This window comes from Sceloporus occidentalis, unplaced genomic scaffold (assembly GCF_023333645.1).
Source record: "Sceloporus occidentalis isolate IW3139 unplaced genomic scaffold, rSceOcc1.0.p SCAF_21, whole genome shotgun sequence".
NCBI lineage: Eukaryota > Metazoa > Chordata > Lepidosauria > Squamata > Phrynosomatidae > Sceloporus > Sceloporus occidentalis.
The window spans coordinates 9,253,457-9,279,457 of NW_028317001.1; the positions used below are offsets into that span (position 1 = coordinate 9,253,457).

At 44.3% G+C, this 26,001-nt stretch overlaps 1 protein-coding gene and 1 pseudogene across 1 annotated transcript in view; one reads left to right on the top strand and one right to left on the bottom strand.

Moving 5' to 3' along the window:
* LOC149301560 (uncharacterized) overlaps window positions 1–26,001 on the top strand; it is a 208,630-nt gene that overhangs the window by 31,981 nt on the left and 150,648 nt on the right. The window lies entirely within an intron of this gene.
* Window positions 1–26,001, bottom strand: part of LOC149301561 (uncharacterized) — a 58,746-nt pseudogene that overhangs the window by 4,743 nt on the left and 28,002 nt on the right.

Sequence of the window (26,001 nt, forward strand, 5' to 3'; positions counted from 1 at the left end):
ATAAAGAATGGATATTATATCCAAGTTTAAATATTTGAAAGGTTGTCATGTTGCGCAAGGAGCAAGCTTGCTTTTTGTTGCTACAGAGAAAAGGCGACACCACAATAGATGCAAGACACAGGGAAAGAGGTTCCACCTAAACATTATGAGGAACTTTGTGACAGTAAGAGCTCTTTGACAGTGGAATATACTCCTTTAGAGTCTGGTGGAGTTCTCTCATTTGGAGGTCTTTAAAGAGAGGCTGGATGGCCATCTCTTGGGGGTGATTTGAATGTGTATTCCTACATGGCAGGAGGGGGTTGAACAGGATGGCCCTTGTGGTCTATTCCAACTCTATGATTCTATTATTCTAGTGGAACCATAGAAACATAATAATATAGGATAAAAGGACCCTCAGTCTTTATAGAAAGAGCAATGGATTCAGGTTCCTTACCTACAGAAGCCACATTCTCATAATTGTCCATCATTACATAATTGTACAAAAGTTTCTGTTTCTTCGTCAACAGATTCCATTCATCCTCTGAGAAATATACTGCCACATCTGCAAAGGTCACCTGAAATAGAAAATAGCCCTCATCCAGAGAGTGACTAAGCAAAAGGGGAGGAAAGCACATGGTGCATCCGAAATATTAGTATTTCATCACTTCAGAAATCAGTCCAGGAAATAAACTTTAAATTTTGGCTGGGATATTGAGGATGGATTAGGATACTCACTATCCCAGCACATATAGTACATTTAGCCACCAAAGAATTGTGGTGCATTTAGATATTTCTTGCCAAATTTCAGAGGCAAACGTCATTTTAAATAAGGGCCACTGGGCCCACCCCCAATTTAGATCCAGAGACATTCTCCCATATCCCCCAACATTTCGCAGATTGGAAAAGCAAGACATATATGGACAAGCAATCCAGAAGGGGGTGAAGATGGCCAAAGTTGTTTATGAGGAAGATCACACAAGCTAGGAAGGGCACATCAGTTTGCTTTTGCTTCAGCCTCTTGGGAAGGGCATATCCTGCCTCCTTCTTTCCTCTCCTCTCCGCACTTTTGAGTTGATGGGCTGCAAACTGAATGGCACTCAGGAACTGAAGTGAGCTGAGAAGGGGGAAAGTGGGATGGGGTATTTTTAAAAGTCCCTGAAAAAGTGGGGTGAGAGAGGCTTAACCAGGACTGTCTCTGCTAAATTGGGAGAGTATGTTCTCCGCTTGCTTTCATGAACTGGCCCAGCAGTGACACAGATGAAACTAATAGTCAAGAACCTAGACTCACCAAAGAGTTCTTGTACCTCTGCATCCTCTTTCTCTTGGAGCCCAACTCCCTCCGCTTGGCCTCTGTGTCAGCCATCAGGTGGGCAGGGGTCCTGGTGGTCTTGCACTTGGGTCACTTCCAGAAAGAGAGGCCCAAAGCCGTGTACGAAGAGGCCGAGATGAAGTTCCTGACAAAAGGGACCAGGGTTAGGATAGGCTTGGTAAGAAACCCGGCAGTGCTCAAAGACACAGAGAACGGCATCCTGCTGATGACATACGCAGGTTATATATGCCTCCTTTGGGCCGATGCAGAGGTGGGTATCCCCTTCCTCCCTCTGCACCAAACAAAGCCCCCTGGACCTAGCATAGATTCACTGCAGTTCCCTTACACAACAGCTATTCCATGCCTTGTGAGAGTGGTGGGGAATCAGGGGATGGGGAATTGGAAAGGGCCTTGTCTATATCCCTGTAGCTAGATGTGAAATCAGTGCATCATCTCCAGAAGTACCCAGTGGTCCTCAGAGGAAGATGTCTTCATTTTGCTTCTGGCTACAGAAACACAGCTGCATGCTTCTCTAATACCTCGGACCCGACACTCTCAGCAGGCATGGAATGGCCATGCGGGATGGCATCCACAACTCTATGGTAGGACCTGGGTCAGTGAATGGCCAGTTGTAGCCTCATTCCACCCAGAACAACACTGGAGCGTGGAGGGTTTTGCTGAGTCAGGCTGTGTGGCCTAGTGGCCCCTCATTCTCCCAAACCAGTTGCCCTCCATCCCCCAGAGAGGCCCCTGGTCAGGCAGGGCAGGAAAGGAGCTCTCTCTTCTCTTCTTGCTCCCCTTGCATTGTATCATGCCCTCCTCCCAGGGTTGGGGGGCATCAGAGGATTGAGCTGATGGGAAGAGAGCACCTGATTTACACATGCAGGGCTAAATCCTAACCTGGAACCTATACTATGCTTTGTCCTGATCAGAGGAGAATCACTGAATCAGTTGGCATTACCTATAGTTTGACTCGCCAGTCACTTATGGGTTCAGTGGGTCTAATCTCTAGGGTTAACCAACAGGATTCATGCCACCTCAGTTTTTTTAAATGAAGAAATGCTGTTTCAAAGTCACGGATGAGAATTAGACTACTCTTTCATGTAGAGAAGGAGGAGGAGGAGGACCTGTTTTATGTCCCACGAAGAGAAGATCTAGCTCCTGGACTGGATAAGATATGCACTACTTTACGGATCTGATCCACAGCCTCCCCTCATCATGCCCCCATCCTCATTTTGACACTGGTGAAAATAATCATTTTATTATTACAAATGAGTGTGTTCATCTAAGTTTAACTGCTGTGTTTCTGTCTGTCAGTCATAGCTAGGGCATGAGGTGTGCAGCTCCTCTCTCTGCTTGCTGAGGCCATCCAGAAATCCTTATATGTATATTTGTGTGCAGTGTTTCTGAACAGACCCATTGTCAAAATCACATTCATTTTCACTTCTTTTTGTATATTTTTAAAAGGTATGCACACCACTTGATACAACAAAATTCTATATATGTATAGGTTTAAGATTAAAGATTGCATCCTGGATTATGCTTATTTTTGGGAAGGGAAGACATATGTAAATTCATTTTATAAACCCAGTAAAACAAATACCTCACAAAGCTCTAGTAAACAACACATACACATATATTCCCCACACAAAGGACCATGTGTCTGGGGTCTGGAAATCTCACTTCCACTTTCTGGGAAGACAATGCTGCCAGAGACTGAATTTGGGGCTTTATGCCTGCAAAGCATGGGCTCAGTCTCTCAGCTGCAACTCTTCCACACAATCCTGGACTGAACCATTTAAACAAAGGTCCTCTTCCATCTCCAGGAATAAAGGCCTACCTTCAGTACAAAGACACAAATGCTAGCAGCCCCAGAAAGAGCTTTTCTGCAGTCCTTTATGGCCGGAGCTTCCCTGGGTCAGAGTCCGTCTCCTCAGCCGTAGGGAAGGGTTGCTCTGAGTGCGAAGGAGGAGGAGGTCCAAGGGCTGAGGGAGGGAAGGCAATGGGAAAAGGTCAGTGCCAATGGCCATGGAGGGCAGAAGGTGACAATGCCTAGGAAACTCCTCTGAGTACCAGCCATTCTAGGAATGAGTGGCAGGAGTGAGTCCAGGGGGCTGAGGGGTCTCCTTTTCCAAAGGGGGAGGCAAGGACCGGTGGACCCTCCCCAGCTAGGGCCTCTTTCCCAACTCTCTCTTCCAGTCCCCAAAGCCCAGGTTCCCCACTGACCCTGAGTCCCTGCCACCCTTCCTCAGACCCCCACTGGCCCCTTCCTTCCTTCCTTCTCCCCAAAATGGAGGGCCAGAGGCACAAAGGGACACACTTCCTTCCTTTTGGCCCAAGGAGCCTGGCCTCCTTCTGACTCTGGAGCCTCAGGAGAGAAAGAGAGGCCTCTGTTCAACTGAGGCCTCAGAGAAGGTTCCGGAATATTATTCCCCACAGTCACAAGCAGCACAAAATGGACGCTGGAACACAAAATGGCCACCTCTGGCTCAGCACTTGGAGGCCTCAGTGCAGTAGTGAAACCTACCACTTCCAGGCCTTGTCCCTCTGCTCCCTCTCCCCTCTCTCTCTGCCTCCTTCCTTCCTCCTTGTCTCTGTCTCTGTCTCTGTCTCTGTCTCTGTCTCTGTCTTTCTTTCTTTCTTTCCTTCCTTCCTTCCTTCCTTCCTTCCTTCCTTCCTTCCCTCCATCTGTCTCTCTGTCCCCTTCTCACTCACTCTTCCGCGTGCAGAGCTAAATAGAGAGGCAGAAGCTCCTCCCCTTCTTTAATCTGGCCAATGGGAGCAGAGGAGCTGGGAGGCCCCGCCCCCTGCCCCACCCTCACAGGCTCCTCCTGCAGTTAATATGGAACAAGGCAGGAGGGACTGAGGGACCCTGGAGCCCCAGCCACACTGGCGGCCATTTTGTGTTCTGGCAGCCATTTTGTGTGCTGTTTGTGACTATGTTCTAGAACCTTCTCTGAGTCCTCAGTTGAACATGCATAAACACACACAGATACACAGAGAGAGAGAGAGAGAGACATACAGACACACATATACACACATTATATATACACACACACACACAGAGACATATATACACATACATATACTGTATATATACATACATGTCACAACAAACTACAATTCCCAGGATTCCCTGATTTGAGAAGGGAATTGCCTCCACGCTTCCAGATCACAGCCCCAGAGAAAGAGTCTCTACAGTATATCAGCATTGCCAATTTAAGTCCACTTTTTCAGCTGCATTTGAATTTAATAATGATAATAATAATGGTGATGATGATGATGATGATAGATAGATAGATAGATAGATAGATAGATAGATAGATAGATAGATAGATCGTGTAGCACCTTTGAGACTCACTAAAAGAAAAGTTGGCAGCATGAGCTTTCCTAGACTTAAGCGTACTTCCTCAGATGTATGGGAATTATAGTTTATTGTGGCACCAGAGCTCTTTCTCACAAAACTACAATTCCCAGGGTTCCCTAGCACTGAGCCACGGCAGCTAAAGTGGTCTTGAACTGGATTATTTCTGCAGTGTGTCTTGGAACCAACTCAGGCTGCATCTTCACTCCAGAGACAATCCAGTTTCATACCGTTTTAACTGCCATGGCCCAGTGCTATGAAGTCCCAGTAATTGTAGTTTGTTATCATACCAGAGTTTGCTGAGAGAGAAGGTTCAATGTCTCACAGAACTAGAATTCCCAGGATTCCATAGCACCGAGCCTGGGCAATTAAAGGGGTGTCAAACTGGATTATTTCTGCAGTGTGGTTGCAGCCGAACACGTTTCTATTTTGCATAAATCTTCCTGGCCCCCCCTTCATGTCCAAATAAGTATCTTAAAGGTATTAGAAGGACTGAAAGATTCATTGTTTGGTCCAATGGTAATTTTGAGAGTTGAAATAAGTTAAAATTATTTTTATTCAATTAGGTTTACATTTATTTGCTAAAGGTCCACCATATTAGTAAAAATATAAATAAATCCTATTATTATTATTATTATTATTATTATTATTAACATTACGGGAACTTTCAAGGGATTTTGACTGAATATTCCGTGTAATATGGGGTGGATTCCATGGATTTTGGTAAAACATGCCAGGAAATAAGTTTGAGGCTTCTTACCAACACTGGTCCTGCCCTGCAGTAAAGCCCCTCCAATCCCTCTCAACCGAGGACTACAACTCCCAAGTCTTCTTTCTTTCTTTCTTTCTTTGTTACTTTCCTTCTTCCTTCCTTCCTTCTTTTTTCCCAAGCTGCCTTGTGTTAGTGCTGTTACTGCTCTTGTTGTCGTTGTGTGCTTCTAAGTTGTTTCTGACTTATGGTGACCCTAAGGGAAGTCCATTGAAGGCTTTTCTTGGCAAGATTTGTCCAGAAGTGGTTTTGCAAGTGCCTCCCTCTGATGCTGAGAGAGTGTGACTTCTTGCCTAAGGTCACTCAGTGGATTTCCGTGGCCAAGAGGGCATTCGGACCCTGGGCTCCAGGGTCATAGTCTAATGGTCCAGCCACTAAATCACACTGGTTCTTTCTTGAGGCTTTGTAGTTTTTTGTGGAGTGGCTCTAAGTCATTGCCGACTTCTGGGGAGCCTTCCCTGGGATTTTCTTGGCAAGAGTTGTTCAGAGGAGGTTTGCCATTGCCTTTCTCTGAGGCTGAGAGAGTGTGACTTCTTGCCCAAGGGACCCAGCTGGTTTCATGGAGGAGTGGGGCACTGGAGCCTGGACTCCAGAGTTGTAACCCAACACTCAAACCACTGTACCACACTGCCTCCCATTCCCATGTACAACCTGAGTAATAATAGCAGACTTTTTTCTGTTCTTCATGTGTGCCTTCAAGTCTAATCCAATTTATGGCAACCCTAAGGCAAACTTATCATGGGGTTTCCTTGGCAGGTTTATTCAGAGAGGGGATGCCATTGCCATCCTCTGAGGCTGAGAGAGTGTGACTTGCCAAGGGTCACCTAAGTCCAAAACACACTGCAGCAATAATCCAATCTGAGATTGCTTTAACTGCCCTGGCTCAGTGCTAGGGTATTGTGGGAGATGTAGTTTTGTGGGACATTGAACCTTCTCTGTCAGAGGGCTCTGGTGCCACAATAAACTCCAATTCCCAGGATTCCCTAGCACTGGGCCAGGACACTTAAAGCGCTCTCAGACTGGACTATTGCTGCCGTGTCTTTTAGACCTTTCTTGGCCGCAAACTGTCCATAGCCTGCAATGCATCTCCTAATTCTGTTGGCAGTCCCTCCCTCCCAACACTTTCTCATTTCCCCCAAAACCAGCACAAAGCTGGCAGATGGAAAGAGGTTTTAAAGCAGCATTTAAACATGCAATATTTGTTTTTGAAAGGCTAAATGTCCCAAATGCTATTATCAGTTTTGTAGCTATTATTACAGAAAGACGTAGAATGCAAACTCCTCAAGTACCTTTATTTTCTGGAGTGAGATGGGCTTTTCCAACTGACTCACTGTGATGATCTCCGGTGGTCCAAGCAGCCAAACTGCGGCCCTGGAATAATAATAATAATAATAATAATAATAATAATAATAATAATAATTTTATACCTTTCTATTCAGCCAAAAGGCTATTGGAGTGGATTACAAACTGTTAATTAGACATTTAGACATCATGGCTTTTAGTCCAGCAGACCCTTAAATTCCTGAAATCCCGCTGCCATTATCCAGTGAATTATAAAAGCGTTTCCCTTAACCTTCACTGGGACCAGTTAAGGAACCTTACTTCTCCTTCTTTACTGATCTTCCCAAGCATCAACTGAGCCAAGACATGTGTAAAAGGAGCGTCGAGTAGTAGATACTCCAAGGAGATATTTACTATAAATAACAAAATATAACTGAAATATAAGCCATACAAGATATTAAGGGTCTTGCAGGTACAATATTTGTAAGTATATAATATTCAATTCATACAAGCTATTAAAATAATAAATAAACCTAAGTGACCAATTCTGAGACTAACTTCCAAGATCCGCTCTTTAACTCTCTCTCTCGATCTCCAACCGACACAATTCCCCCAACTGTCTCTTGGTCTCTCAGGCCTTATATCTCCTTCTCACGGAAGCTTCCAGAAGAACCTTCATCTTGCTCTCTGATTGGTCAAGAGAGCCTTCCGTAGCAGTGATGTCCTTCTGCATTTGCATAAACCTCCCTTTACTGCCTGAAGAAGACCTCCATTGACTGGAGCACAGTCATTACACTTTCCCAAGGCAAGGCTTGCACCTATTTCCCAATGTTCTTCTTGGTGTCTGCCTTCCAGTTGTTTCCAGGTCTTATGGTGACCTTATGGGAGTCTCTGAAGGGGTTTTCTTAGCAGGTTTCTTCAGAGTGGGTTTCCCATGGCCATCCTCTGAGGCTGAGAGAGTGTGACTTGCCCAAGGCTTCAGTTCTTTTGGAAGCCTTTTTGCTTTATCTTCTAGAAGGAAGCTGAGGGGTTGCTTCTTGAAGAATGAGAGGAACCTTATGGCATCCAAAAGGCTAACATTCTCTGGAGTTATGTCTGATGATATGTATAGATAGGATTGAAATACCTGTTCTTTTATTAAAAGGTTTATAGTGCACCTCATATCATAGACTCTCATAGCTATGTCTCTTAATAGCAGTTAACCAAATTAAAGAGTATATAAAACAAAAACATGAAACAAGCTAGACAAGGAAACTGTTACATGGATTTGTAATTGGTTGGCCGGCCAAACCCAAAGGATATTCAACAGTGGCTCCTTTTCATCCTGGAGAGAAGTGACCAGTGGGGTGTCCAGTGGGGCTCTGTCCAGGGCCCAGTGCTATTCAACATTTTCATCAATGACTTGGATGACAGAATTGGGGGCATACTTATCAAATTTGCAGATGGCACCAAAAGGGATCTTAAATTTGCCATCCTTCATCGCATCATCCTGTCTTGAATGCTATTTAACATCTACATGAAATCCCTGGAGAGATCATCCGGAAGTATGGGATAGGGTTTTATCAGTGCGCTTATGAAATCCAATATCTCTCCATGCCCCAGACCTAAGCATCAACTAAGGAAGGCATCTCCCCTCTGAATGAATGTCTTGAGGGAGTAATGGGCAAGATGAGGAAATCAGATTGAAAGTGAATCCGTTTAAGACAGAACTACTTGTTGTTGGAGTCTCTAACCCAGGTATGGAGGTTTGTCTACCGCTCCTGGCGGGGTCACAGTTCCCCTAAAGGACTATCTTTGCAGTTTGGGGTGCTCCTGGTTCCTTTGCTCCAGATGTCAGCTCAGATAGATGCGATGGCCAGGAGTGCCTGTTCTCAGCTTCGGTTGATACGCCAGCTGCGCCCTTTCCTGGAACCTGAAGACCCCAAAACTATGGTTCATGCACTGGTAAGCTCACATCTTGACTTCTGCAATGCGCTCTACATAGGGCCACCCTTGCAGTAAGTCTGGAAGCTTCAACTAATTCAAAATATGGCAGCTCACTGTGACAATTTATTTATTTATTTAGGTTCAGGTGAGCTTTATTTATAAATTCACATACAGTTATACATTTGTGATTGCACTTTCCAGTTATTGATAACTTCTGCCAGCATCTCTTGAACATACACGATATTTACAGATTGATCATATTTACAACTTCCAATACCTTCCAATACATGTTCTATTTATTATCTTGGCATAACCTATATATTCTGTACTGATATTTTGCCCTTTCCTGTATTTTCCCCTTACATTAGAAAAGAGGTAGAGAGCAAACTCTTCAAGTGTCTTTATTTTATTTTCTGGAGTGAGATGGGCTTTTCCAACTGAGTCACTTATAATTAGTATTAACTATTAATGAGTCCTTCTTTCTCAGAATGGCTCAAGCCCTTAAAGGCTCAGGCCCCTTCCTCCTCCTCCGTTTTCTCCTCTGGAGGGACTGAGCATGCTCAGTGGCAGCCAGGGCAGCCATCTTCCTTCAGAGCAGAGGGGCTTCAGTGGCTGCTACTGAGCATGCCCAGATCTCTTGAGGACCATGCTCAGTACTCTCCCTCCCTCCTTTGGTGTTTCCATGGCGACAACAGACTCTGCCTGGCAACAGTGAAGGAGACCATTCTCAGAGGCACAAAGACACTCCTCTGGGGGGATGACATCACTGGTGGGCAACCGTCCAATCAGAGGGCAGCTGTTGGGGAAGAAGCTTCTAGAAGGTGGCTGCTGAGACTAGAGAGGCCTGAATGGGGTCCTAGGAGGCTGTGGCTTTGACCATTGGCTGCTTAGGAAGGAGAAGGGCTCCTTCTGGGTCTCCTTGGCAGGGAAGGGAAGGTGGGGCCTCCATGGGGGACTCCCCAGTTTGGTTCCTCTGTGAGAATGAGGACTGGAGGGGAAGAGCCCCATTTTGGTGCCAGAGATGGGGGATGGAGGGCCTTCTGTAGGGAGGCAGCTTTGGGGCTGGAAGCAAGAAAGGCCCCTTCTCCTCCTCCAAAGGCTCCTCTGGCTGCCAGGCCTCCTCTTCCTTCTTGGGGGTCTCTGTGGTATATGAGATTTCAGAGGGGAATCAAAGGGTGTCTCTGTGTGAATATATACATCTGCTTCTGTTCAGGCAAAAGAGGACCATCTCTGGTGTTGAAGCTCTTTCCAGACTCCTCTCCAAAGGCTGGATCCTGGAGGGAGGGAGCTCTGGCTCTGTTTCCTTCATTGCAAACAGTTGGTCTTCTTTCAACTGGGATGGACATCCTATCGCCCACCAGATGTTGACAGACTACAGCTCCCATCATCCCCTTGGACAGCATAACAAATAAAAGAAGGATGCTGGGAGTTGTAGTACACGGACACCTGGAGGACAAAAGAAATCCCATCCCTAGTTTAGGACTAAGCCTTGTATGTAATCCCAGCTAGAGGGGTTTGGGGTTGGTTTTCTTAATGAAGAAAGAAGGAACCCAAGACAAGAGCCTTTTTCTGTTCCTTCGTTCTGTTCAATTGGCTTCACTCTGGAGCAACCCTAAGAAGGAGGGAAGTCCAAAGACATTGTTATTAACAGACTGAACAAGGTCTTGCAAGCTGAAAGTCTTCCTTTCATTGACTCAATCCACCTCCAGCCACTCTTTCTCTTTCCTGATGCCTTCCACTTTACTGACCATCCTCCTTTTTTCCAGGGAGTCATGTCATCTAACTATCTGCCCAAAGTACAATAGCTTCATTGATTTGTTTGATCTTCTAGGAAAGGTTGAGGCTTGCTTTCCTCTGAGAGCCATTGAACTCTATCTTTTGTGGTCCATGGAAGACTGCATAAGTGTTGCACATGTAAAACACCTCCATGTGTACTTTCTGCAGGTGTGCAAAGAACCAAGATGGCCTCCAAAGGAAGGAAGAGAGGAGAAACTACCCTCAGTTCCTCCTTCGAGGAAGAAAATGGAGGAAAGAAGACCTTGGGACAGTAAATGTTCAGCCCTCCTTTTTTGAAGTGGAGCCATTGGGAATTTGAGAGACTGGGATGCAATGGGGGTCAGTTATGTACAATCCTCTGTCTTTCAGTGATTAATTGATCCGTGGTCCCAGCCTTCTTGCCCTTGCTTCCCCTCCCAGCCAACCAGAGCCAAGGATGGTGGGAGGGATTGGGATTCCAGCCAACCAGAGCCAGGGATGAATTGAGGGATTGGGATTCCAGCCAATGATGGCCCCTCAGAGTGTCCTCAGGAGGACTTCTTCTGTTCCTGCCTTTGTCCTTCTGTGGAAAATTGATTAAGGGAGAAAAAGATGACAAATGCAATGAACTATAAGGGAAGGTTATTGTTGGGGTATCTTTACCCTTTTTGTTGGTTTGTTTTTAGTGGTTTTAATTCTGTGGAGAGTTTGTTTAATTGGGTTTTAGGAATAACCTTTTGAGGTCTTTACTTATGTTTTTGCATATTCTTTGGTCAGCATTGGTTTTGATTCTTGTTAGCCACTCCTGCAGTCCCAGGGCTGGGGAAAAGACAGAAGGTGGGTGGGTGGAAGAATGATGATGAAAGCAGAGGAGGAGAAGGATCCACTCTTCCCAGAGCCACCTCCAGCTCTGTCCTGTTTTGCCCTTGCAAGGCTAGCCAACCCTCAGTCCAGAATCTCAGTGTTTCAAGCACTGAGTGAAAGGGAGAAAGGATGGTTGTCTCACCAAGTCCTGTGTAGCAAAAGCAGTGGTGGTATAATCCAGTCCACGTTCATCACAAGGCTTCAGTCATTCCAGTCTATCAGGTTCAAAGGGGAAATCTGAGAGTCCTCTAGGTCTGAGCAGAATTCCAGGTAACTGGCATTCAGCCAACATTCAAGGCAAGAGCAAGGTGTCTCCCAAGCACCACGGATGGTTCTCAACCATGCTGGACCGAGGGAGGTGCTGGGATATTTCTAACCCATCTGGGTCTCGCATGTTCTAGCTGTTGGCTTCCTACTTAGCCATAGAGAATGCCCTTGTCTCTCTTTTTCCTGGGGTCTCTCTGTGGGAGTAGGCCCCAGTCAATCTAGCTCAGGAGGAGGGAAACCTTGCTGCTGGGAACTTGACCCTGGGACTGGCTGCAGGCTTACCTCTGGAGAATCTGGACAGTGGCTGCAGCCCTGGCTTGTCCCTGGGATCTCAGCCTCCACCTCAGACTCAGAGGACAGACCTGGCTCCTGGCAGCAGGGCATGGCAAGCCCTCACCTGGAGCGCCACCTTCATTTCAAACCCCAAAGGGGGAAAGTTCCCAGAGACCTTCCCTGCAGAGTCTTGTAGGGCCAATTGGCTGTGGAGGTGCTTCTGGTGAGATGCAGTTATAGGGCAACACATTTGGAAGGCACCCATTTGGGGAAGAGGAAGTGAGAGGGAGGTGTGGTGAAGAACAGGAGCCGGAATCATCTGTTCCTCTCGATAGAACTGGATTGCAGCTCCCAGCAGCTTCTAGCAAGCATGGCCAATGGTGAGGGAGAGTGGGAGTTGCAGTCCATCAACATCTGAAATTCTACCTCATTCCCATCCCTGTTGAAAAGGGTGGGTTGCTTTTAAGGAGTTTGTGGGGGGTGGCTTGCCCCCAAATTTGTTGGGCAATCAGCTCAGGACTGGCATCTCTGCCAGGGTGATGTTCCTGCCACCCTCACGCTTGACCTCGCCTGAGCCAGAGAAGAGCTGCCACACTCAGAGGCATTCCTAGTATATTTGTGCAAATCATCAATCATCCCTCTCTTCCACAGCCTTTTCGCATCCAGCGGAGCTGCTGGACAAGCAGAAGAGGGCGAGGCTTGCTTTCTCTTGCCAGACCCATAACTTCAGCACCCCTTCTCACCAGCGTATCAGGTGACACCCCCGCACACTCCTGGCAATGCCATTGGCCATATTTCTGGCCTGGGCCAGTCAGGCACTGGGCCATCTCCCTTCCTGATCTCTCACACCAAGTTATAGCCGGTGCCCTGACTGAGGTTCTCTGGACAGTGCTGGAGGAAATGCTTGCCTTTGCATGGAATGGGAATCTCTGGCTTCAATAGTCTTATTCAAGAAGAATATACGAAGATTCTGAGGAAGTCAGTGAGCATGTGAAATAAAAGTACTGTCAATCCTCCGTATACGCTGGGGTTTGGTTCCAGGACCCACGGTGGATGCCAGAACCCATGCATTCTCAAGTTACAGTGGACCCTTGTTATACGCTGGGGTTTGGTTCCAAGATCCCCTGTGTATTACAAAATCTGTGTATGCTCAAGTGCCATTCAATACAATGACATAGCAAAATGGTGTCCCTTATAAAAAAATGGAAAATCAAGGTCTGATATTTGAAATTTATACTTTTTTTTAACATTTTCAAACCTTGTATCCTTGAATCTGTGTATAAAATAATCCGTGTATAAGAAGGGCTGACTGTACCTTAAATACAAGGGCATACTAAAATAGTGTCCCTTAAATAAAATAAAATAAAAAGAGTTACTTTTTGGAACTGATAAATTTTGAAAATATTTTCAAGGTCTGGATGCTTGAATCCATGGACAAACATCCGTGGAAATTAGCTGGGAAACAAAGCAGTCCCAGATTGCAAGCAGACCTCTAGAAATTCCCTCCACAGCTGGTCCAGAAACAGTCTAATTTTATGTTATCTAAGCAGAAAGGCAGACTAGTCCATCTTCTGGGATTAAGCTGGAGCCACGTCTAGCCAGCAAGAAAGGTCTGAAAGAGAAACAGCATGGTGCCATGGACTGAGGGCTGGACTAGGCCCGGGAGACCAGGATTCGAATCTTCACTCAGCCTTGGAAATCCATGGGTGAGCTTGCATATATCGCACTCTCTCAGCCTCAAAGGAAGGCTCTTCTGAATAAATATGGACATAAAAGAGACCCCTACGACTAAGTATTATACATTGGTTTGAGTATTGGCCTAGTACTCTAAGAAACCAAAGTTTAAATCCTCACTCAGCTATAGAAACTCACTGGATGCCCTTGGGCAAGTTGCACTTTCTCAGTCTCAGAAGACAATGGTAGCAAGGTTTTTACCAGAGGACCTCAATGTGTGCGGCGGATTGTATGGGAGAAGGCGATCCCGTAAGTAAGGTTATAAGCAAGACCTTGTACTGTGCCCTGAAATTAATAGGCAGCCAATTAAGAGATTTTAATATGTGTGATATGGTCACCTCTAGATCTTCCAGTGACCACTCTGGCAGCCATATTTTGGATGAGTTGAATTTTCCAGACTTGGTACAAGGGTAGCGTAGGTAGAGCGCATTACAGAAGTCAAGATGTGAAGTTAACAGAGCATGCATGATAGTTTTCGGGTTCCAGGAAGGGGCGCAGTTGGCATATCAACCAAAGCTGATAACAGGCACTCCTGGCCATCGCATCTATCTGAACTCACATCTGGAGCAACGGATTCAGGAGCACTCCCAAACTGCAAACACAGTCTTTTAGGGGACGTGTGACCCCATCCAGGACCGGTTCATAAACCTCCATACCTGGATTAGGATCTCCATCAAGTACCTCGGTCCTATCTGCATTCAGATTTAATCTGTTTCTCCTCATCCAGCACATTACTGCCCCAAGACATTCATTCAGAGGGGAGATGCCTTCCTCAGTTGATGCAGAGGTCTGGGGCATGAAGAGATATAGTTGGGTGTCATCAGTGTACTGATAGCACTCCACTCCATTTCTCCAGATGATCTCTCCCAGCGGTTTCATGTAGATGTTAAACAGCATTAGTGACAAGATGATGCCCTGAGGAACACCAAATTTAAGCTCCCTTTTAAAGGAACAACTGTCCCCAAACATCTCTGTCTGGAATCTGCTTGAGAGATAGGACTGGACCCACTGCAATGCATTGCCCCTGATCCCCAATTCCCTCAGGCTTTCCAGAAGGATACCATGGTCGATGGTATTGAAAGCCACTGAGAGATCCAAAAGCTTCAACAGGGTCACACTTCATCTGTCAGTGTTCAAGCAAAGATCATCTACTAAGGCAACTATAGCATTCTGGGCTCTGTATCCCGTCTTGAAGCCAGTTTGAAATGGGTCTAGATAATCTGATTCTTCCAAGAATGCTTGGAGTTGAAGAGCAACTTCCTTCTCAATCACCTTGCTTAGAAATGGAAGATGGGAGACGGATCTGTAATTGTTCATGTCCAAGGGATCTAGGGAGGGCTTTTTCAGAAGACGCTGAACCACCGCTTCTTTTAAGCAAGATGGAAAATAGCCCTCCCTAAGAGATTCATCTATGATACATCTCAGGTGAGTCCTAAGTGCATCTCCTACTTGGAGGACTAGCCATGAAGGGCAAGGGTTGAGAGGGCAAGTTGTCTTCTTCACACTTCCAAGGAGCTTGTCCACGTCCTCAGTACTCACAGATTCAAAATGATCCAGTATGATCTTATTCACTGAGTTAATGGACACCTCACCTATAGCCTCTACAATAATGTCTGCCTCTGGAAGAAGGGAAGGAGTACGTCCTTCCTTCCTTCCTTCCATCTTTCCTTCCGGAATGGAGCCCAAGCTGCAGAACTGGACTCAGGAGAGAAAGGCTGGGAAGACTCTGCATTGTCCATATAGCTCTTTCTCTCTCAGTGTGTGTGTGTGTGTGTGTTTGCCTCTGCTGTTCTTATGCCTGGGAATGGAGCTGAGGACTGAGGAGAGAAGAAAGTGTCAATTTTGTGCAAATGCAGAACTTCTGTGCATCAAAGAGTCCAGTGTGTTGAAATAGCAAAGAACTTTATTGAGAACACATAGAAGGAATTCAGTGTTTAAGCCAGAACTGCCCACTCCAAGCCAAATTATACATTAAAACCCAAAACCTAAAACACCACCCTCTTCCCAACCTACCCCCCACCTCCAATTCCTACAGTCTATGCTCCACAGGTAACAAGACCCCCTTTGCCACCCCCAGAAATTAACCCCCTTCCTGTTAATATCATTCCCATAACTATTCGAGCCAGCTGCAACAAATCCCACCTCTCTATTTCGCTAACCTATACCACAATCTCCAGTCAAATTTATAAACTATGAGCTATACTAACAGCAATGAAAACCTAAACTTAACAAAATATAACTTTAAAACATAAACAGACTTATCCACAGACAAACCACAGACATATGGCTAGACAACCCTTACAAACAAAACAATAAGGGCCTTTTCACTGCTGGATTGAAAATATATTTTCTATATTAATTCTTGAAAAAATAATGTTAGTTCACTTCTGGGATTTGTGTGGCTTCTCTACTGTGTGGCCTCTCTGATGTATCACTAGGTATGACTTGGATGAAAAACATTTCCCACAATGCTGGCATTTGTATGGCTTCTCTCCAGTGTGGACTCTCTGATGTGTAACTAAGTTTGACTTCTGAGCAAAACACTGTCCACAATGCTGGCATTTGTATGGCTTTGCTCCTGTGTGGATTCTCTGGTGTCTCATTAGGTGTGATTTCAGAGAAAAACATTTCTCACAATGCTGGCATTTGTGTGGCTTCTCTCCTGTGTGGCCTCTCTGATGTTTCAATAGGTATGATTTCAACGAAAAACATTTCCCACAATGCTGGCATTTGAATGGCTTTGCTCCTGTGTGGACTCTCTGATGTGTCACTAGGTTTGACTTCAAAGAAAAACATTTCCCACAATGCTGGCATTTGTATGGCTTTGCTCCTGTGTGGACTCTCTGATGTATCACTAGGTTTGACTTCTGAGCAAAACATTGTCCACAATGCTGGCATTTGAATGGCTTTGCTCCTGTGTGGACTCTCTGATGTGTCACTAGGTTTGACTTCAAAGAAAAACATTTCCCACAATGCTGGCATTTGTATGGCTTCTCTCCAGTGTGGACTCTCTGATGTGTCACTAGGTTTGACTTCTGAGCAAAACATTGTCCACAATGCTGGCATTTGAATGGCTTTGCTCCTGTGTGGACTCTCTGATGTATCACTAGGCTTGACTTTCGAGAAAAACATTTTCCACAATGCTGGCATTTGTATGGCTTCTCTCCTGTGTGGACATTCAGATGCTTGACAAGGACTGACTTGTAGGCAAATCTTTTTCCACAATGCTGACATTTATGTGACTTCTTTCTTGTGTGGACTCTCTCATGACTGACAAGTTCTTCTGTAAACAAGGACAATGACAGACAAGACTGAATCTCAGCATTAAGAGAGGAAGGTGTTACCCCAAGATTTAGCCCTACGTTCACCCCTCCCTATTTCAGGTTAAATTAATAAAGTTGGTGTGAGTGACCCAAGCATGACACTGTTCTGGATGCCCCCAAATCCATATAATGATTGTATCCTTACTCATAGGAGCTAGCAAAGAAGAGATTGTAGGGGAACTGCCATGAGGAAATCAGTGGAAGCAGATAGTCACACAGTTGAAAAATATTCCAATAAATATATGTAAAAATACTTTGATTGAAAAGTCATTGCATCATGCCATGTGCTCTGACTCAATACTCTATGGCATCATTTCCGGTGAGACTGCCATAGAGTATTGAGTCAGAGCACATGGCATGATGCACGCTAACTGCAGAGGATGCTTCATGCTGTGTGGCACCAGGAGATGACTCACAACCAATACAGTATACAGCTAAAAAGCCAATGTCATTCTAGGTTGCATCAATACGAGTAAACTTTCTAGATCAAGGGATGTAATAGTGCTACTGTATTCTGCTTTAGTCAGAATAATCCTGTGTCCAGTTCAGGGCCCCACAATTTAAAAAGGATGTTGTCAAGTTGGAACATGCCCAGAGGAAGGCAGCCAAAGTGGTGAAGGATCTTGAAACCATCAAGCCCTTTGAACAGCGACAGTAAGAGCTCTTTGACAGTGCAACTCCCTTAGTTTCGTGGAGTCCTCTTCCTTGGAGGTCTTTAAACAGAGGCTGGATGGTGTTTCGAAATGTATTCCTGCATGGCAGAAGGGGGTTGAACTGGATGGCCCTTGTGGTCTATTCCAACTTATGATTCTATAATTCTAGTGGAATCATAGCAACATGATAATTGAGCATAAAAGAGACATCAGTCTTCATAGAAAGGAGAATGGATTACGGTTCCTTACCCACAGAGGCCACATTCTGATAATTCTCCATCATCACATAACTGTACATCAGTCTCTGTTTCTTCGTCAACAGTTTCCATTCCTCCTCAGTGAAATATACCGCCACATCCGCAAAGGTCACCTGCAACAGAAAACAGCCCTCATCCAGAGAGTGACTAAGCAAAAGGGGAGGAAAGCACATGGTGCATCCAAATATTTCATCACTTCAGAATTCAGTCCAGGAAATAAACTTTAAGTTATGTTAGCAAGCAAAAACCTGCTGCCTTTCAAATCCAGTTTGTCTCAAATCCTTTCAATATAATATACTTAGGGAGCTGGACATGTTTAGCCTGGAGAAGACAAGGTTAAGAGGTGATATGATAGCCCTGTTTAAATATCTGAAGGGATGTCATATTGAGGAGGGAGCAAGCTTGTTTTCTGCTGCTCCAGAAAACAGGATCCGGAACAATGGATGCAAGATCCAGGAAAAGAAATTCCACCTGAACATTAGGAGGAACGTCCTGACAGTAAGGGCTATTTGACAGTGGAACACACTCCTTCCTCGGAATGCAGTGGCGTCTCCTTCCTTGGAGGTCTTTAAGATGAGGCTGGATGGCCATCTGACGTGTATGCTTTGATTGAGAGTTCTTGCATGGCAGGGGGTTGGACTGGATGGCCCGTGTGGTATCTTCCAACTCTATGATTCTAATATCATAAACAATATTATTTAGGCCATTGCTGGGATATTGAGGATGTATTAGGATACTCACTATCCCAACACATACAGAACATTTAGCCACCCAAGAATTATAGTGCATTTAGAAATTTCTTGCCACATTTCAGAGGCAAACGTCATTTTTAATAACAGTTTGGGGGAGCAGGCTGGGATTGAGGGTCACTGGGGCTACCCCATATTTAGATCCAGAGATGTTCCCCCATATCCTCCAACATTGCACAGATGGGAAAAGCAAGACACATGTGGACAAGCAATCCAGAAGGCGGTGAAGATGGCCAAAGTTGAGGAAGGTCACATAAACGGGGAAGGGCACAGCAGTTTGCTTTTGCTTCGGCCTCCTGGGAAGGGCAATATCCTGCCTCCGTCTTTCCTCTCTTCTCCCCACTTTTGAGTTGATAGGGTGCAAACTGAATGGCACTCAGGAACTGAAGTGAGCTGAGAAGGGGGAAAGTGGGAGGATGAGAGAGCAACCGAGAAATTTTTAAAAGCCCCTGAAAAAGTGGGGTGACAGAGGGTTAACCAGGACTGTCTCTGCCATATTGGGAGAATATGTTCTCCGCTTGCTTTCATGTTGTTGTGAGTTAAGGATTGGGTAACTCTAGAGGATGAAAGACTTCTGGAATTGGAAGGAAATGGGTTGAAATTTGGTTGGCATGCTTACTTGGCATATGGGAAATCCCAACAAAATAAAAATTTTATGGATCATTGTATTAGGAAACCCCTGTTAAAAATTTGGAACCGTTACAAAGATAGAATCCTACCTAAATTGAACGGATGGGTCTCCCCTCATGAAGCCTTCTTTAGAAAGGAAATGGCCAAAGACTCAAAATGGTATAAGTATAATGATTTGTTGGAATTTCAGAAAGGAAATTGGGTAATTAAAACAAGAGAAAAACTACTGGAAGAAGGATGGAAAGGAACATGGTTCGCATACAGACAGATCTATGAACGATTTAGGTTAGATGAGAAAACATATGGTTTTGTAAGAAAGGAGGATGGCCCTCATTTAGGAAAGATTTTGGCTCTTGACAAAAATAAATTAATTAGCAAAACCTATAAAACACTATTACAGTATGACACAGAAGAGGAGGTGGTAAAACACCAGATGATTAAATGGGCAAGGAGTGTCGGCCACCCTATATTACTTTCACAATGGGAAAGAGTTTGGAAAAACGGATTTAGATATACAGCTTCTCAAAACTTGAGGGAGAATTTTTACAAAATGTTTTATCAAAGGTATCTCTCACCAGACAAACTAGTAAACATCTATAAAAACAATAGCAACAGATGCTGGAAATGTAAAAAGAATATTGGTGGTGGACGTGTGATTGGGCTAAAAAAATTTGGGCAATGATTAAGGATTGCATCAGCGAAATTTTAAATATCAATTTACATTTAAAACCCAAATGTTATCTTTTGGGTATATTTGGAGATGAAATTCCCTCTAAATATGGAAAAATTGTTTTTTATATGGTTTCTCTTGCCCGGATATGTTATGCTCAAAAATGGAAATGTAGTGATATTCCAACAAAGGAGGACTGGATGATAAAATTGTATGATGGAATAGAAATGGACAAATTAACTCAGACATTGAGGAATGTAAATAAGGGGAAATTAACGGAAGAATGGAGTGTGGTTATCAAATTTTTGAAAGAGAATTTGGGGAATTTAGCAGCTATTAATATAGCTTGATTTGGTAAGATAGAACCCATATTTCCTTTCTGTTAAATTTTAAGAAAGTCAATTAATCAAGTTAGTACATACTGGTAAGAAGGAAGCCAATTAGCGTGTAAGAATGAAGAGAGAATGAGATTTTGAAGAAGAGTGGAAGATAAGAAAAGTATAATTTGGAAGCCTAGAATTTTAGTTTAGAGAGCGCTTAGAGTAAGAAATTGGGACCATAACGAAGAGAAGAAGAATCTATGGGTTAGGGAAGAAGGAGAGAAAGATTTAGATTAGTGTAGTTAAGAAGAAGTGAAGAAGAGTTAAGTAAATTTAGGGTTAGATAGATAAGTTGATAGATAGATGGAATGGGGAGTTTTTACACATATATAGCCCAATTTTATAATGAGTATCTTTATTATGTAATATGATCTATGTAAAGGTATAAATGGATAGGTGTGAATGTTGTATGTTTATATATTTTGTATTGTTTTAATTTTAATAAATAAATAATTATATATATAAAAAGAGAAATTAATAGTCAAGAACTTCAACTCACCAAAGAATTCTTGTACCTCCGCAGCCTGTTTCTTTGGGAGCCCAACTCCCTCCGCTTGGCCTCTGTGTTGGCCATCAGGTGGGCAGGGGTCCTGGTGGTCTTGCACTTGGGTCACTTCCAGCAAGAGAGGCCCCAAAGCCGTGTACAAGGAAGCAGAGATGAAGTTCCTGAGAAAAGGGACCAGGGTTAGGATTGACTTGCCAAGAAACCCTGCAGCACTCAAAGACACAGAGAATAGCATCCTGCTGGTGACATATGCCTCCTTTGGGCCAATACAGAGGTGGGCATCCCCTTGCTACCTTTGCTCCAACCAAAGCCTCCTGGACCTAGCATAGATTCATTGCAGCTCCCCTACACAACAGTTACTCCATGCCCTATTAGAGTGGTGAAGGATGAGGGGATGGGGAATTGGAAAGGGCCCTGGTTATGCCCCTGTAGCTAGATGTGAACTGACTGCATCATAAATAAATCATCTGCTGAAACCTCCAGAGGTCCCCAGTGCTTACCCCCAGCACCATCCCCTGTCCAAAGAAGGCTGCATCCACACGGCAGAAATAAGACACTTTGACACCGCTTTAACCGCACAGTGCTATGGAATCCTGGGATTTTACCTATGAGACACTTAGCCTTACCTGCCAGAGAGCCCTGGTGCCACAACGAACTACAAATCCCAGGATTCCACAGGACGGAGCCAGGAGAGTTAAAGTGGTTTTGAACTGGATTATTTCTGTAGAGCAGATACAGCATAAATCGGTTGTAAAAGGATAGAAGCACCCAAGTCTTGTTTTTACTCTCCAAATAATGGTTTTCCTTTTAAAAAATAAGTAGTTTGTTTTAGTCTGTAATCCTTATTTTTGTTGTTCTTGTTTCTTTCTATTTTTATTTGGTCATTTGAGATGGCTTCTTTCTTGAGTGAAAATCTCTTAATAAGAAACTGGGGAGACTTTTAAAACCTCCCAAAGGAGCTACTTTTGGCCTTTTTTGAGGGACAAGCCTCCTCTTAGAAGCCAAAGCCCAATGTTTGTGAAGAAGAAGAATAAAGCTTGTATTAAAACTATCCTTTCCATTTCTGATCCCTTTTAAAACCCTTGTTCCCCAGAAGGAGCAGAGCAGTGTAAGAAAACCCTCTCAGAAAAGAGACACAAAAGACACACAAAGGGACACACTGCCTTCCTTTTGGCCCAAGGAGCCTCAGGAGAGAAAGAGAAGCCTCTGTTCAACTGAGACTCAGAGAAGGTTGTGGAACATTATTCCGCACAGTCACAAGCAGCACAAAATGGCTGCCAGAACACAAAATGGCTGCCTCTGTCTCAGAGCTTGGCAGATGGCAGTCTGAGGACTTCAGGGAACCCAAAATGGAGGACAAAAGAACCCCAACCAGGATTTCCAAACCTTAACAACACCTAAAATGTCAAACCAAAAGAACATTCCCAGAGTTCCATAGCACTGAGCCATGGCCATTATAGTGGTGCAGAGCAAGAAGGCCCAGCGATGGTGGCATTAATGATGATTAAGGTCTGGCAGCACCTCCATCCTCCCCCAAGGCCTGACATCATCATCATCATCATCATCATCATCATCATCATCATCATCATCATCATTGCTACAGCATGAGAGCCACCATTAATAGCATTGAAATCCCCTTTGGGGAGTCATACTCTCCCTCCTTCAGAGAGAGTGGGCCTTGCCTAGAAGGACTGCTGGGCCTCCTTCCTCCCCACCTTAATGGCAGTGGCCAAAGAGAAGCAGCACCAGCAGTAGACCCAAGCCAGGCCCAGGCAGCCCTCAGGGCAGCAGTGAAGCCTAGTGGTTCCAGGCCTTGTCTCTCTGCTATAGCTTCACTCCCCCCCTCTCTTTCCTGTCTCTCTGTCTCCTTCTCCCTCTAAAACCCTGCTCCTTTCTCCTTACTCACTCTTCCGCGCGCAGAGCTAAATAGAGAAGCAGAAGCTCCCCCTCTTTTTGAGGCTGGCCAATGGGGGCAGAGCAGCTGGAAGACCCCACCCCCTCTGCCCCAGACTCACATTTTGTGTTCCACCCTCTTCCAAACCTAGCCCCCACCTCCAATTCCCACAGTCTATGCCCCACAGGTAACAATCCCTCTGAGGCTGAGAGAGTGTGACTTGCCAAGGGTCACCTAAGTCCAAAACACACTGCAACAATAATCCAATCTGAGACCGCTTTAATTGCCCTGGCTCAATGCTAGGGAATTCTGGGAAATGTAGTTTTGTGAGACATTGAGCCTTCTCTGTCAGAGGGCTCTGGTGCCACAATAAACTCCATTTCCCAGGATTCCCTAGCACTGGGCCAGGGCCTTTAAAGCGCTCTCAAACTGGACTATTGCTGCCCTGTGTTTTGGACCTTTCTTGGCCACAAACTGTCCATAGCCTGCAATGCATCTCCTAATTCTGTTGGCAGTCCCTCCCTCCCAACACTTTCTCATTTCCCCCCAAAACCAGCGCAAAGCTGGCAGATGGAAAGAGGTTTTAAAGCAGCATTTAAATCTGCAATATTTGTTTTTAAAAGACTAAATGTCCCAAATGCTATTATCAGTTTTGTAGCTATTATTACAGAAAGACATAGAGCGCAAACTCCTCAAGTACCTTTATTTTCTGGAGTGAGATGGGCTTTTCCAACTGACTCTCTGTGATGATCTCCGGTGGTCCAAGCAGCCAAACTGCGGCCCTGGAATAATAATAATAATAATAATAATAATAATAATAATAATAATATACCCCTCTCTTCAGCCAAAAGGCTATCAGAGTTGATTACAAATTGTTAATTAGACATTTAGACATTATGGCTCTTAGCCCAGCAGACCCTTAAACTCCTCAAATCTCGCTGCCATCATCCAGTGAATTATAAAAGGGTTTCCCTTAACCTACACTGGGACCAGTTAAGGAACCTTATTTTTACTTCTTTACTGATCTTCCCAAGCATCAACCGATCCAAGACACGTGTAAAAGGAGCGTTGAGTAGTAGATACTCCAAGGAGATATCTATTATAAATGATAAAATATAACTGAAATATAAGTCATACAAGATATTAAGAATCTTGCAGGTAAAATATTTGTAAGTATATAATATTCAATTCATACAAGCTTTTAAAATAATAAATAAACCTAAGCATCCAATTCTGAGACTAACTTCCAAGATCCGCTCTTTAACTCTCTCTCTCTCGATCTCCAACCGACACAATTCCCCCAACTGTCTTTTGGTCTCTGAGGCCTTATATCTCCTTCTCACGGAAGCTTCCAGAAGAACCTTCATCTTGCTCTCTGATTGGTCAAGAGAGCCTTCCGTAGCAGTGATGTCATTCTGCATTTGCATAAACCTCCCTTTACTGCCTGCAGAAGACCTCCATTGACTGGAGCCCAGTCATTACACTTTCCCAAGGCAAGGCTTGCACCTATTTCCCAATGTTGTTCTTGGTGTCTGCCTTCCAGTTGTTTCCAGGTCTTATGGTGACCTTATGGGAGTCTCTGAAGGGGTTTTCTTGGCAGCTTCCTTCAGAGTGGGTTTCCATGGCCATCCTCTGAGGCTGAGAGAGTGAGACTTGCCCAAGGCTTCAGTTCATTTGGAAGCCTTTTTGCTTTATCTTCTAGAAGGCAGCTGAAGTGTTGCTTCTTGCTCTGAAGAATGAGAGGAACCTTCTGGCATCCAAAAGGCTAATACTCTCTGGAGTTATGTCTGATAATATGTCTATATAGGATTGCAACACCTGTTTGTTTATTAAAAGGTTTATAGTGCACCCGATATCATAGAATCTCATAGCTATGTCTCTTAATAGCAGTTAACCAAATTAAACAGTATATAAAACAAAAACATGAAACAAGCTGGACAAGGAAACTGTTACATGGATTTGTAATTGGTTGACCGGCCGAACCCAAAGGATATTCAACAATGGCTCCTTTTCATCCTGGAGAGAAGTGACCAGTGGGGCTCTATCCTGGGCCCAGTGCTATTCAACATCTTTATCAATGACTTGGATGACAGAATTGGGGGCATACTTATCAAATTTGCAGATGGCACCAAACAAGGAGGAATAGCTAAAAGCCCAGAGGACAGGTTCAAAATTCAAAATGACCTGAACAGACAAGAAAGCTGGGCCCAAGCTAACAAATTGAAATTCGACACCAAGAAATGTAAGGTACTGCACTTAGGGCGGAAAAATGATATGCAGAGATATAGGATGGGGGACACCTGGATGAATGAAACTCTGTGTGAAAGGGATCGAGGGGTCCAAGTAGACCTCAAGTTTAACATGAGCCAACAGTGTGATGAAGCAGCTAACAAGGCCAATGTGATTTTAGGCTGCATCAATAGAAGTATAGTGTCTAGATCAAGGGAAGTAATAGTGCCACTCTATTCTGCTTTGGTCAGGCCCCACCTGGAATACTGTGTCCAGTTCTGGACACAATTCAAAAAGGACATTGAGAAACTGGAGCGTGTCCAAAGGAGGGCAACTAAAATGGTGAAGGATCTGGAATCCATGCCATATGAGGGAGTGGGAATGTTTATCCTGGAGAAGAGAAGGTGATATGATAGCCCTGTTTAAATATTTAAAGGGTTGTCATATTGAGGAGAGAGTAAGCTTGTTTTCTGCTGCTCCAGAGACTAGGACCCTGAACAATGGATGCAAGCTCCAGGAAAACAGATTCCAGCTCAACCTTAGGAGGAATTTCCTGACAGTGAGGGCTGTTCGACATTGGGACACACTCCTTCCTCGGAGTGCAGTGATCCTTGGAGGTCTTTAAAGAGAGGCTGGATGGCCATCTCTCGGGGATGCTTTGATTGAGAGTTCCTGCATGGCAGAATGGGGTTGGACTGGATGGCCCTTGTACTCGTTTCCAAATCTATGATTCTTTGATTCTAAGTGAACGTGAAACATGTAATAAGAAAGTAATGCTATGTAATGAGAAGAAAAGGTATGCATACAAAAAACAATTACAGTACACAAATCAGCTTCAATTTATCTAGTCTGAATAACATACTGATGTAATGCAGAATAACATCTAAACGATAATGTAAAAACTAATTTCAGTTTATTACTATGAATAACCTACTAATGACTTCTACAAAAAATAATATAAACAAGGGCAATTGTGAGTACAGAGGTACACAAAGGCTTCAGTACAATGACAATACATATAATTAAGAATGGGCTACAACAAAACAACAAAAGGAACAATTACAAGACACAAACTCCCTCCAATATATCTGCTCTAGGTGACATGCTAAAATAGATGATATGAAACTGAATAAAGTGCTGTTATCCCTGTCTTTGGGAACTGATGGAGGACATTTCAAGACAAAAGGTCT